This window comes from Cibotium barometz, chromosome 59 (genome assembly GCF_041138505.1).
Source record: "Cibotium barometz isolate CiBa-2024 chromosome 59, ASM4113850v1, whole genome shotgun sequence".
In the NCBI taxonomy this organism is placed as follows: Eukaryota; Viridiplantae; Streptophyta; class Polypodiopsida; order Cyatheales; family Cibotiaceae; genus Cibotium; species Cibotium barometz.
In genome coordinates, this window is record NC_141104.1 from 1108756 (window position 1) to 1122175 (window position 13420).

The window sequence follows — 13420 nt, forward strand, 5'->3', positions numbered from 1 at the left end:
TTATCAATCTATTGGATAGAGATGTGATATTTATGAACTCTTTGGCATCCATCCATGGGAGAAGTAAAATGTAAGAATCAATTTTACCATGTGTTGACCCTCAAATTTCTTGCATGATTTCAATTATTTGGTTGACCCTCAAAATTTTATTTTTTGCAGTGCTGCCAAACTTATCTTGAGTTTTCTAGCCTCTACCTATGTAGACTACAAACTTGAAGATTTTAAGTACTTCAATCAGGAAGTTCCCTTACAGAAAGACTCAACATCTTGTGGATGGATGGTTCTTGCCAATGCTTGGAGATTTCTTGAGTCAAGATTCAGAATGACAACACTTCCTGTAAGTTCATGAATAAAAACCATTGATTGATTTAGTGAATACATTGAGTGACCTGTTTTCTTACTTTCTTATTTTCTTTTGTCTTAGTTGCATGAGTATTCAGATTCTTGGGTGAGTTGGGTAAGGGAGAAGGCAGTTTCCATGGTTTTGAGCAGATCCATCAATCCATATGATCCTGATTCTCCCTTTCCACCTGGATCCAAGGATACAACTTCAAAGAAAAGGAAAAGGGAGAAGAAGGAAAGCAAAGACAAGGATGACTCATTCAAGAAGGAAAAGACCTCTGCCAAAGAGAAGAAGAAGAGAAAGAAGAGCCCTTCCAAGAGCAAGTCTTCCAAGGGTAAAAAGAGCCATTCTAAAGAGAAGAGCCATTCTAAATTAAAGATCCCTCAGGCTACAGAGAAGATCCCTACCCCTCCTGTTAAAGAGAAGAGCCCTAGCCCACTTGCTAAAGAGAAGACCCCCAGCCCTCCTGCCAAAGAGATGAGCTCTCCACCAGCTCAAGGGAAGACAACTATCAAAGAGAAGATCCCTACTCCTCCTACCAAAGAGAAGAGCTCTTCTCCAGCTCAAGAGAAGACACCTATCAAAGAGAAGACCCCTGTCAAAGAGAGGAGTGCTGCTAAAGGTCTTCCTTTTCACTCACCAGTGAAATTTAAAATTCAAAAGCGTCGTTTGTCCAACAAAGGTAGTAAGAGGGCAAATATTGGCTCTCCATTTAATTTCTTGTTCAAGTTCCCCAAGAAGACTGCCAAGTCTCCAAGGCCAACCTCCAAAGAATCTTCTCCAAAACCAGACCCCACTGCCAAATCTCCCTCGCCAACACATGAAGGTCTAAAAGAGGAGCCCAACTTACCACCATTAGGGGAATCCACTCTAAAGCCTTCCTCTCCAACACCTCAAGTGCTGAAAACTCCAGAACTTGAACCTCAATCAGCAAAATTTGATCGAAGCAAACAAAAGAGAGAAAGATTCTCTAAAGATGCAGGATCATCTCATGCCAAAAGGAAAGTTGATTTTGCAGAGTGATTCCACATATTGGATTTTGTTTTGTTCATTTTGTCCATATGAACACACATTTTTTGGGTTAATTTTCTGTAAAATTTTGTATCAATAATTTGATATCAGTCTGTTAAACCTTGTTTTGTGTCGCGAACAATATGTTAACCAATTTTGTGAAGAAGACGAGACGAAATCTAGCAGAATATATTGATTACATTATCATTTTCAACTATACAAACTTGCCCTTGCAAGTGGCTCAAATACAACTTTTTTTGGGGGGAGACATGTGATGCATGAGGTTACACTCTCCATCCTTGTACGGATAACAATATCATCTACTTTGAATCTATATTCAGGTGATATTTCATCCAGAAACTCAAGCGACTCTCTAACATGTTGTAGTCGCCAGTTTGATGTTACTATGAGTTTCCTAGGATCTATGAATGGATGGACTATGATGTTAAATTCAAACTCTGGACAATTCTCTTCAGAGTCCAAAGGGACCCAACTACCAAGCTTGCTTTTCCATCTCCTATAGTCATAGCCCAAAACTAAGGATTGGCGACACAGTTGGTATGAGATGGACAAAGAATTTGGGCTTACTCTACAACTGATATTGTCCCCCATATGAAAAGTTTCCTTGGTACTCCATCCTTCTCCAAGTACAGTGTCCAGATCAGTCAGAGATAGTCTTCTATTAAGCCACATCGTTCTTGTCCTCTCCAATTCCATTGTTTTGAAACATGCCACAAAGACATGTATAGGCAAGAACCATTGAAGTTTAATCCTTCTTGAAATCCTCCCAGGAGACATTGCTTTAAGAATATCATCTTTGATTTTGGATTTGAAGCTTGTTATGGTATTTGGATCAGGAACTTCCCATTCTAGTGACATTATTGTAGGAATAGGTATGTCATACAATTCTCCATGAACACCTTCTCTTGATGGAACCCTGTATTCTGCAAAATACACAAATAAATCCACTGATTTGTAAAATGAAGGTGGTTTGTCTGCGTACATGACATCTGCAATCCCCTTGTGAATTGCCTTGAATGTGCCACTTAAGCTCTCAACAGGCTGCCACTCCACAGCTGTTGACGGAAAGATAACTGAAATGAAACAAACAACAAATATATCAGAAAGAGAAATATTGTGTTGTGTCAAATAGATAAAGGTTAGTTGAATTACAGTAAGAATGGAGAATTGGATGTTCATCCAAGTTCAACACCATGTCTTTGGCCATGTAGACATGTTGAACTTTTGCAAGCCAGCCATTGCCGGTCACTTTGAATGCAAGAACACGACCTTTCCAATGGGATTTCACTTCATTTCGCTTGGTTCTTTTCACCCTGTGGGCACCTTTGCAAGAGGGAAGCATTGTTACCCAATCATTCACACGAAAAGACATGGGTTTCCAAACACCATCTTCTCTCGTGTTATGAAAATCACAAGAAGTAATATTATGAGAAGGACGACGTGAGGACGCCATAGAAGCTCACAGATAAGAGAAAAATAGTAAATCTTTTGAATAGTGAATCTTTTGAATAGTGAATCTTTTGAAAGTGCAAAGAAGAAAGAATAAACCATATGCCAAAATGAAAGGAAGGCGAAAAGTAGACGTCTGATGTTTTGTCATTAATAGCGTTGTTTTCAAGGCCTGAAAAGAGGATTTCGTATCTTAATGCTTGATTTTTTGAAATATAAAATGGAACAAGATGTCACTATTTTGGACCCAAACTTTAATGTTAGCCATCGTAAACGTCTAAATTTAGCCGTTTTAGCCGTTCGCCACTAAAATAGAACCGTTTAGAAGACATTTGGAGGAGACAAGAATGCCATACTTTTGTATACGTGTCAATTCACAATTGGACAATTTCTTAATCCTTGGATTAACAAACAGCCCTTTTCTAGCCGTTTTTGGCCCTAATGCTTTTGCAAGGAGTGGAGCCTTGTGATCCCATGAAGATTGCTCAGTTCCACATTGCTTAAAATTTAATATGAAAATGCAGTTTTGATTTTAATGTTATTCCAAGAGGACTAATCTAACATCATGATTAGTCTTAATCAATGGGAAAATCTAAAGTTTGCAAACTTTGACATGTAGATTTGGAAATTTAGGAGCTAAATCTGATTTGCATTTTAAATATGATGTGCATTTCATGTATGGATGTAAAGAAAATGCATTCATTTAAAGTTTCAATGTCTTCAATCTGTCACATAATCATATTTCTTGTATTAATGGATACTTGAGTCCTACACATTAATTTACTCAAAATCCTTCTACACATATTACTTGTGTAACTTTACTTTCTTAACATTGTCATATGAGATGAGGTGAGTGTTTGTGCTCTTTTGTGTGTGTGTGTGTGTGTGTGTGTGTGTGTGTGTGTGTGTGTGTGTGTGTGTGATAGAGAGAGAGAGAGAGACAGAGAGAGAGAGAGAGAGAGAGAGAGATCCATATCTAATCTATGATGTGTTTTTCCCATAGCATGAGAAAGATAACTGACAGATATCAAAGGGTTGGACTAGGACTTCAAGCTCATGCAAGCGCAACACAGGACCATGAGGTAAGCATCACTCACATTTTGCAGATTTTCATTTAAAATAGAGATTACACATACATGTGCTATTTATGTTTCTCTTTCTGCTAAACAACACAAAAGTTGATTGCATTATAGACAAAAGACTAGAAGTGCTATGTATATGTGGCGAGCATCTATCCATGTGATTAGTGGGGGAAGCAAAAATTTCGCATTGTAGAGATGAGACATAGATGTGCTATTTATGTTTCTGTTTCTCCTAAACAACACAAACTTGTTGATTGCATTGTAGACAGAGAATGATTAGCTGAGCTCAGGCTTAAAGTAGCTTTTAGTTTCTCAAAAATTTCTTGTTAAAAAAACTGGGTCATTGGCTATGTCACTAGACAAACCAAAAAGTATAAAGGGTTTTCAATAAATTGTTATACTAATTTGGGTTCCTTTATATTTAACCTCATAGGTAGGAAGCATGCATGTTTAGTGATTCAATCAACTACAACCTCAATTTCATTATGTCCTTTACTTGTATGATAAAGTCTATAGATATACTTTTTCATCAAGCATCGGGAATCTATAGACGAAGAAACATGTCTCCAATCTTAAATCATTCTATCTTATTGATATGGCATTGTTGACATTTAACCACATAGTGCTAGCCTTTGTCATGTCTAAGTCTGTCCTTGAGTGATGATAGAGGTACGAAGACTTCTGTTACTTGTATAAATGGATGTTGAGCTGTGCGTGGGTGTGAGGATATGTAGTTTGTTTGATAGCATTTGTTTATGCTTTGGTCTACACCCTCCATTGGGCACTGGTGACATCTATGGGGATGTCTTAGTAGCTAGTCCCTGCTATTTGTGGTAGAGTTCATGCTTTTCAATCTTGTGAGTAACGATCATGAGATTGAAACTGCACTGTTTGATGTGCTTTCAACGGATGATTCATCTTTGATTCATCTCTCTCTCTCTCTCTCTCTCTCTCTCTCTCTCTCTCTCTCTCTCTCTCTCTCTCTCTCTCTTACACACACACACACACAATCTTGAATATATATGTTTATTTTCATCCAGTAAAAGTCTTACTTGACTAAATCATAGGTCCTTTGTATACTAGGATGACCTACACTAGGGTTTTCATGACATTCATATAAGACCCTTAAATCTAAAGGTTATTTTCTTGTACAAAATTCCTAGAAGCAAATATCTTTTAGATGTAGTACCAAATCCAATTCAATAAAGCTTCTTGTGCTAGGATGGTTGTTAGTCTCTCTCTCTCTCTCTCTTCTCTCTCTCTCTCACTCACTCACATGCATGCGCACTCGTGCATGCACACACATAGAGGGATGTTAAATTCATGTATATATGCACATATACAGCTATCTTTGCTTGCAATGAAGTTGCTAAGATGTTGTGTACCTAAGGTAAGATTAAGTTGATTCGTTTTTCATAATTTTTTTATTCAACATGGCATTACATGCTTATAGATTATGATTATGGAATACAATGGATCTTTGTATATGTGAGGATCTATACTATTGTCCCATTTGTTTTTTGTCGTGGGGCGCATTTTAATATTCTCTCTCTCTCTCTCTCTCTCTCTCTCTCTCTCTCTCTCTCTCTCACACACACACACACACACACACACACACATGCTGCATGCACATGCACATGCATATAAATGTCTTTGGGTGTCTATTTGAAAAGAAACCCATTCATGCTTACAGTGTGTTTGTTTGAAGAGAAACTCATTTATGCTTTTGTTTGAAAAGAAACCCATTCATGCTTTTGTTTGAAGTGCTTGCAGGCCTTGTCATACTTTATTCACAAGGAAGTCATGGACGTACTTGCATTTCATTTGGGTTCTTGAAATATGGATTGGATCCAATGTTATTAAACTTCTTAAGCTTGTTGTTGAACTTATATATTAGTACCTTCATTATCAATAAGCACGAGTTTCTTCACTATAAAATGTTTTATATGCAATATTTTCCTTTACTTCCACAACTACCCCTATAAAATTTATCATTCAAGCTAGTATTTGATGTCTCTCCTCATGTGTCCTCTAAATTTTGAAAGATATATTAGACATTTAACACCTTTATTTTTTATATCCTTCCATGGATAAACTAAAGACACAATATTCTGAACTCCTATTTCCTTGAAACAAGAAATGGAAGAATCAAAGAGTTGGCATATAGCCAAGACTATTGGGACACATGGAACACCAGCTAATCACGGGAGTTGATTGCAACACCTAATGATTATAGGGGAAGTGGTCCTTCACTCAAGCTTCTAAAGAAGGTCCGTGAGCTCTCATTCCATGAGAAAGGAAAGGCTAAATTGAACTTGAGTTTCCACAAATAGAGGTATGAATGAGAATTAAGAAGGGTTGCTAACATAAATTTCAATAGAGGTATTAAGAAGGGTTCTTGAGCTCTGATTCCATGAGAAAGTAACGGCTAAATTAAGCTTGAGTTTCCACAAATATGAGAACTAAGAAGGGTTGCCAACATAAATTTCAATATCATTCTCTTTTGCACTTCGATATTAAAGATAGGCTCTAAAAAAGCTCAACAAGCAATGAATAAGTTTTATCATATTCAATCTCTTCTATCAACTCGATTTCAACTTTTGTCCCATGATGCAATTAGTCAAATAGAAAAGGAAATGTAGGGCTAGAACTTGGAAATCTAACACTGCCGAGTTTTTTTCGTGTTTCTATTTTTCTTTTCAAGGCTCAATTCTTTAGTGGAATGAAATTCTTCCTGCTTATTCCTTGTGATTTGTTGTTGTTTTTTTTTGCTTGTTTAATACTTTGTTACTTATCCCTTTAAGAATTGAGTAGTAGAGAGAAGATGACCTAGGACTTTAAGAAAGCTCCAAGGAATCTTTGATGGTGCCAAAGGATTTCTAAAAGAGCCTCCAATTTGTTAACATGTGAAGGTGTCAAACTAATATGTCTTCCATTTGGACGTTGATCTGAATTCCAACCATCTCATTGATGAGAGATCTAGAGCTCTCAAAAAACTCATCAGATGTTAGACAAGTTTTTGCAAGGAGAGTAGCCTTGAAGTATAAACATTGAGAACACCTTGAGTCTAGGTTATTGAATAAGGAGACCACATCTTGTTCCTCTTGTATTTAAGGTACAATGCTCGTTTCCCGCTTTCTTCTGCCCAAAGGAACCGTCTATTCCTCCCAAAACTGTCTAAGCATTATCTTTTCTAAGCACTTAGCGTGGATTGGGCGTACCAGATATCCCTTTGAAAAATGTAGCATTGCTGGCAAGCGGTTGCCTAGAATGTTTGACTGTTCAAGAGCTTGGGTGGTCATAACTCAATGGTTTGCAGTTAGATCCAAAGGCCGACAGGGTGGGTACATGGCACAACTTGTCATGGTATGATATAATTTGTACTTAGTTTTGTTCAGGATAATTCGGTATCTGCTTGGAAAGAGTTAGGCACATTGATAACATAGAAGGGGAGAGATGGGTTAAGGGGTGATGCAAGTCTCAAGGAGAATATCTGGTGGAGCTGGGCAGTCACTATTGAGGGTATGCCATGGGCGAGGGTGGATCTGTCAAGGACAAGGAGTCTCCAAAAGAAAAGTGTGGCGAATTGGGAGTAGTTGTGGGACTATAGGAAATCAACTGAGTCACCGTAAGTCCAATCTAAGCCGAAAGTAATTTGCTGGTGAGGGTGCTTCAGTATGCTCTGCAGAGCTGGCCTACGAATTATGTATCACCTAGTGGACCCTAGGTAGCAGGATAGTGTTAAGGAAAGCTACTTCCCGTGCTGTGTATAGGCATCTGATGGCTGGAAGCTCACTTTTACCTTCTCTGAATCACAAATGGAATCTGAGGGGTAGAGCGTGGTGAAAGAATAGGTTCCGAGAACTGTGGCATGATTGTCTCATTGGGAAAGCATGGTTATGCTACAGTACGGGGTAGGCAGAATTGGTTCCAGGTAAATACAGTGAGCTATTAGGATAATTGTGGGGTTCTCGGTAGAGAGGGGCGTTTGTGGGAGATCCACAGGGACTAACATCGACACTGGCGGCATCGTGGCTGTATCTGCGGGCTGCTGCTATGCTGGCCATCTGGGGGTGCGAAACACTTAGGTATAACAGTTGGGTATTTGAAACCAGACTTAGTTACGACAGGCGTGACTGTTGAGTAATGCAATTGTTAAAAGACTTGATCCAGGACTTGAGTATAGCTGACAAACTCTTGCATAGCTGATGTCTGTGTCTTGGAAATAATCCTACTGCAGGGTGGGCTACGCGCATTGTTGTTGGCCAGAGTTTTGTATTATAAGTAGGCTTTTTAAAAATTTTATTCTGAACTATGATCAAAGAGGAGGTATGCCGTATTCCAGTGTTTGAAGGAAACTATTATTGTTGTTCTTTGATCTTTGTCCCTCATCTCAGCCTCTTGGTACTCTTATTTTTGCAGTACTGGAAACGTGAGATTGCCAGAATGAAGGAGCAGCTGGCTTTCATGCAAAGCAGAGAAAGGTGTGGTATAGGTGCTGAGGTTTTTTCATTGTAGTTTAACATGCATTGCCTTCATGGTGTGTTACTTGAATTATCACTGCTGCAGACACTTGAAGGGCGAAAGTCTGGGAGGATTGCTAGTGGAGGACTTACAGAAGCTGGAAATCCAATTGAGCATAGGAATAAACCGAGTTCGGGCAAGGAAGGTAGAGCTCCAGCTCGAAACATCCAAACTTTATAAGAATCTTATAGCATCTATAGAATGCAGCTAGATTTCCGCCATCATTCATGTTGAACTGCTGGCTAGACTGGATCGCTGCTGGAACAAACCCACGAGCTTCTTAAAACGGTGGTTGATTCTGCTTGATTACAAACGACAATCTACACGGCATGTTTTAATTTCTTTGTCACTTGCTTGAACGCCTTGGAGACGATTTCTTTCAGGAAGATCTGCTGATTCAAGCAAATGAGATGATGAGAACTGAGGTACGGCATTAATCTGTTGTGGGTGGCCTTTGATTTTCGAGTTTGAGAAGCGTCTCTTGTTTTCTAAAGAATCAAGATGGGTTTTTCTGCATGAGCTTGAAGCTTTCGGACATACATCCGATGCAAGGAAACACTGAAATGGCAGTAAGCTGTCAAGATGCTGAGGATACGGGGAGAGTAAAGGATACCTTAAAACGGCTGGCCTCGGTGGAATCAAACATAACCGAAACGACCCTTCAGCTTGGGTCTAATTTCCTACGTTAATCTCATTCCCCTCTCCATTTGTAAGAGTTGTAAGAGGTTCACAGCAAAGAAGTGGTTCCAAATCTCAAGTGTACATTGCTGCTTTCCTTTAGTGGCTCTGGTTTTTCTTAATTCCACTCTCCAAGTTTAATACCTTCAACTGCTTGGCTCTCAAGTTAGATCCCAGTCTGCTCTAGCTGATTTGTTCTCATCTGTGACAATTGCTTCTAACAGCTTTGAGTGAGGAGATGGAAAAACCCCTTCTCTTGTGAGTAAAGCACAAAAGTGTAATGGAAAGACTATGGTTTATGACCCATATTGAAATTACAAATCTTTTTCACTGCATATCCTCCATTGGGTGTCCAAAATTTAAGGCTTTGTGGTGGATGCACAACACTGCTTTTTTGAGCAGAAAAAGTTTTTTATATTGTCTTAAAAGCCATGAGTAAACACTTGTGTACTGGTTGAAATAGGTGTAATTGAAGGTCTTTGCAACTTTAAGCGATTGGCAATTTCTTCCATGGCCCCACACACGGACACACAGACCTAGCAGTAAAAGGTTATAATAAATTTAGGTAGAGAACTTTCAAAGAAAACTTTCAAAAGGTGTGTACACGTTATGTAGTGCTTTGTTGGAGATTGAATTGATTGAAAAATGACTACCAAATAAGTGGCTTCATGGTACATTTAGATTCAAATTACCTAGTGCTTCTATCGAGCCTAAGTCCATGCTCCCTCCTATAGTACATATGTCAATTTGGCCAAATTGTTTTAAATTTTATAAGAAACAGTAATTTACAAGATAAAAATACCTTTAATCATGTGTAAAAATACATTATTTGTCATCCAATGCATCAGAATTGCTCCCGAAGGGCTGGGGAAGCTGTGCCAAAACAGTGCGAATTTGGGCTCTATAGTAGCGGTGCGGGCTCAAAATCCGCACTATTCTAGCACTGCTCCCCTAGGCTCCCAGGGTCATTTCTGATGCATTCACAAAAACATTGATGGTACAAACTAGAAAAAATAATGATATACTTGAAAATAAGTTTGCAAAAATTATATTGTATTCATAATAAGAAGTGATACATCATCTTTACAAAAGCTTTCTTACAATATTGAGATTGGGCAAAGTGTGCTCAAGGAGTGATTAGGCTATTTATTGAGGATCCTCTATGCCTATGCTTTTGGCTATACCTATACGAGTAGGAAGCTTACCCCTAAATCCAGAACCAAAAACATCGAAGGCAAGGGATTTTTTAATTAGAGCTATACATTTGGTGCTCTGTGCCATAGAGAACCATAGAGGCTACACAGAGCACCTTAGAGAGGGCTTTCAAAAAGAAGAGAGTGAAGGCAGATTGAGGGGTGTAGTCCCTGTGGATAATGGTGATGCCATCCGTCGACCAAGATAGTGCGCCAACGCAGCATCATGTCCATGGACCTTGGCCTGGTCTCTGCTGCCGCCGCCTCTCCCAGCAAATGCGTCAATTGCAACCACCCTCTGCAATCAAAGGAAAAATCAAAATATTTTCCTAAACATAATTACAAATGTTTCTAGGTTGTAAAAGGTCGATTATTACCTCTTGCTTAATGTCTTCTTTTGCCAAAGTGCTGGTGGGGGCGGAGAGGTCAATCGAGGACTTAGCCTCATCCTTTTCTGGTGCTTTAGTCTCCTCCATTACTCCAGTAGCAAGGGTATCCTTTTCAGCCTCTAGCTTGTCTTGTAAGATTGTGAATTCCTCCTCTGGAACCAGGGCTTGCTCCGCGGTCTCAACCACAATTTCTTGACCAAAGCAATTGTCTCTGCGATAGATTCTCCAAGGGATAATATAGCACTATCTAGGTGAGGACGGAGGTTGGGGATGTATCAAGGTTCACCTCACATCGCATGAATATAATGCCTAAGCATTCATCCATTCTCAAGCCAGCTGCCTTTTCAAGGTCATGAAGAAATAAGTATTCTTCACCTTCCACTACAATGGTGCTCAAGAGATTGATCTCAAGATCTGGCAGCACCTTGCTCTCCTCGTATGGGGAAGATGGCCCCGCATCTTCTACTACAGTGGGCTGTTCAACTGCAGATTGTGCACCCTCTGGAAAGTGCTCTGATGCAAGTTCCTCTTCTACACTAGCACTCGTTCCTACTGCCTTGTCATCCCTCAAATACGCTGCCAACTACAATGCAGGCATCTCTACCTCCTCATCCGAATCCTCATCGCGCTGATGAGGAATGCAAAAGTGGCGAGCCATGAGAGGAACCTATTTTCTAAATTGCCCTTCCCCAACCTCTTCACCTCCTGCTTATTGAAGGTACAGTAAGCTCCTGCGGGAATGTAGATGTCGATGAAGCGTTCAAGGCACTGGATGTAGGGGCGGGCATATTGTTGAATGTACTTAAGAAGCTCAACAGGCACCCATCGATCATTGGGGCAATGGGGAAAGAAGATGGAATGGGGAGCCAAGTATTGCTCCATGTATGCAATCTGCATCTCATAATGTTGGGACGAAAGGGCGAGCGACTTTTCAAAGTCGCCTTCACGTGAGAACATGACAAAGAGCTCGCTCTTGCCCACCCACGGGGTGGTGGAGAGGAACTCACAAAAGTTATCAAAGTGGGTAGCCATGTGAATGCAAAGAAATAGTGTGAGCTCATGCTTGGTTTCTATTGCGTGAAAATGAGAAAGAAGGCACCTTTGGCTATTTATAGTTAAAATTTAAAGTTTGGCCTTTTCACACTAGACCGCTAGACAAAAAAATTACAGTTTGCAAAAATATTAAGATTTTAATTAAATAAAGATTGGTTTAAAAAAAGCCTGCTACAAAATTACAAGCATGTCATCTAATTTAAAATTTGTCATTGCCTTCACCTCAATTCTAAAACTCTTGCCCCTCACGTGCATCAAAACAGAGGCTATTTTCCCATATACTCAGTTCATCTTCAAGCTCTTCCACATGCCTACGATGTGTTGGTAGGGCTATGCACCTTGCTATTGAGAATTCAAGGTCCCCCATTTGCCATGATTCTGAGACCATGGTTGTCCCCTCCTTACGCTTCCCAATTTGTAAAAATATAGAAAGTGGCACAATAACCAGAAAGTGTAAGGGTTAGTTCTAGACATGTAGTGGAATCAGATATACCTTTCTTCTCATCAACTTGAAACTTGACTCTTCCACATTGTCAAAGTCCATGATGCTAAAGTGTTGAAGCAGGTCTGCTAGGCTCCAATGCTTGCTTGCTACCACTCGCTCAATTCATCCATTTTGCATCGTCACGGCTACCTCAATAGGCATAATTTCTTCTTCAGAGGCTTGAAGTGGGATCCATGTCCTGTGCTTTTGCATCCATCTTTGGTAGTGCAGACGCATGTACAAAATAGAACATGCCTTCAAGAACCTGAAAGACACTAGAATCTACTACATTGCACTTGTACACATCACCTTGATGTGACCCCTCATTAACCTTCCAACCCTCTCCTAGTAATCCTTGAATGAGGTCAGACCGTATCTCCTTACAAATATACATTCATTTTGTTTGTGCATTGGCATGGAATTGAACATGTGCACAAAAACATATAAAGGACAAAACCAATTTAGCCCTACTGACCTAGATGTCTTTTAAAACTTGAGTGATGTCTTGATATCACTTACCATCTTAAACTTTAAGCATAAGATGGTCCAAGCATCAGGTTTAGGCCATTCGGGATTGTTAAGAGGGGGGTTGGGGATGAGATACAAACATTGCCTCTCCAATGGATGCATGCATAGCATAGAAAACTGCAGTGAGGCTTTGGAGTAGTTGTTCCTCAACATAATTAGAGGGGAAAATATCTGCAGCGAGAGAGACATAAGAAAATGGAGAATCATAAGAAGATTTGAAACAAAAAATCCAATATTAGCATGTTGTTAAAGCTGTGTTTATGTTACACTGACAATTTGAAGGAAACCTTGGTCGTTGGCCTTGAATGTACAGATCTCCAAGGGTATACACATGTTGCACTATGGCAACCAGTCCTTCCTTCTTAGTATGCTTGAAGCCTTGTAGTCGCCCCTTCCAATGATGTAGCATATTCCCGAGTTGACACACTCGATGTGGTCCCTTAGAGCTTGGCTGCATGTAGACCCAAGCCCCAACCCTGAATCTTGTTGGAGCCCAAACTCCATTCTCATCTCTTGTGTTATGCAGCACAAGCTCTTCCACCTTCTCCCTAGGCCTTCTCACATTACACTGGAAGAGGCCATGGTGGTAAGAAAAGAGAAGAAGGGAAAAGAAAAGCTTATTTTACAACAGAGGAGTGGAGAGGAGAGAAAGTTCAGGGTTTTCA